The sequence below is a fragment of the Piliocolobus tephrosceles genome, chromosome 1 (assembly GCF_002776525.5).
Source record: "Piliocolobus tephrosceles isolate RC106 chromosome 1, ASM277652v3, whole genome shotgun sequence".
Classification (NCBI taxonomy): domain Eukaryota; kingdom Metazoa; phylum Chordata; class Mammalia; order Primates; family Cercopithecidae; genus Piliocolobus; species Piliocolobus tephrosceles.
In genome coordinates this window covers 55,633,700-55,635,318 of record NC_045434.1, presented here as the reverse complement: position 1 = coordinate 55,635,318, position 1,619 = coordinate 55,633,700, and the positions used below count along the sequence as shown (strand labels likewise).

The 1,619-nt window shown below is 45.6% G+C and overlaps 1 pseudogene; it reads right to left on the bottom strand.

Moving 5' to 3' along the window:
- Positions 1-262: 262 nt before the first annotated feature.
- LOC111550993 lies at positions 263-1,346 on the bottom strand (annotated as a pseudogene).
- Positions 1,347-1,619: the final 273 nt, after the last annotated feature.

The following is a 1,619-nucleotide window of genomic DNA, read 5'->3' as shown; positions in this document are numbered from 1 at the left end:
TGAGTATTCAAGTTTGAGTTTAATCCATTTCTGCTTTTTCTCCTTCTACCCAGACCTGAAGCTCAGGTTCCAGCATGCTCCATTGATGACTGTGCCCCCTGTACAGTTGTTTTCAATCCCCACTAGCTAAGAAGCATATTTTTGTCATTTGCTTTTCATTCCTTGAAATCATCCCTAATGCCAAAGCTTAAACTGGACTTTTTTTTTTTTTTTTTTTTTTTTCCCCAGGCTTAATTCACTTTATTTTTCTTGTATAAAAATGTTATGTTGTAGCCACAGCTGGAGCCTGGGTCCTTTGCACCGAGACTCTGGTGTGGGTCTTGAGGAGGTGGTCAGTGAATTCCTGATAGGGAGACTTGGTGAATACAGTCTTCTTTCAGAGGTCTGTATTCACTTAGAGATGTTAAAACTACATAGTTTGTTAAAAGTCATAAAGGATCAAGTATGTTTTCATTATAAAACCCCAGTCTTTCCTCCAATGAGTCCATAAAGCAAATAACCACAACTGAATAAGATAATGTGTATAAAGTACCAGACAGTAATAACTTAAGGCCACAACCATTTATTTGGAATCTTCTATATACCTGGCACTGGGCTAAGTACTCTACAAACTTCCTTCATTTAATTTTTAAGCCAAAAGAAGAAGGGAGTATGTTTTAAGCCAGAGGTCGGGGGTCAGGTAGCTGTAGGTCTTAGAGAAAGCATCAAAGGTGGCCTTGGCAAAGTTGCCCATGGTGGCAGTACAGCCCGTGGCTGAGGTGTAGCAGTCATTGATAACAGTCATCATGAGCAGCTTCCTGGGCACAGGTTCCGAGACGATGCCAGTGCCCCTGGGAAAAGGGATGAGGCGCACCAACACAGAGACACAGCGGCCTGTGACCTTACAAGGGATGGTGTGGGGATTGCAGATCTTGTTCCCCCAGTAGCCTCTGCGCATGGGAACAATGGAGAGCTTCGCCAGGATGATGGCCCTGCGGATGACAGTGGCCACCTCCTTGGAGCACTTAACAGTCAGACCAACGTGGCCATTGTATTCGCTGATGGCAACAAACGCTTTGAACCTGGTGCGCTGGCTGGCGCGGGTCGGCTTCTGCTCCGGCATATTCTTTGAAACCTTGTCCTTGAGAGGCCCGCGGGAAAAAGTCAATGATCTCAGATTCCCTGATGGACAAGGAGAAGAGATAGATCTCTTCCAGGGACTTGATGGAGCTCCGCGGCCTCCGCCCCGGCGCTGTCCCTGAATACCACTGCCAAAACTTCTTGGAAGCCACAGCGGTTCCCCATCCCAGGGTCCCAGGGGCCTCTGCCTGGCCCTGCCTTCCCGCTGCACCTGCGTCATCCGCCATTTGGTGTTTTCTCAGAAAATAGGCTAAATTGGAAATTTTTAACATAACAATCATCCGTTAAAGCAACCAACTGACGTTACTATTCCCCTCCCCTGTCCCCCAACCCCTACTCATTTTAAGCAAACATTGTCTCAGATAATGACTAAGGTGTAAAAGTGGAGAAAATAATTTGTCCAGGTGCCAGGTATAATTTTATTTTCTTTCCAACCTTTCTTCCAATAATTTTATTGCCCTCTTCATATATAGTACGTTAGTCTAAGGCAAGTTCCTACA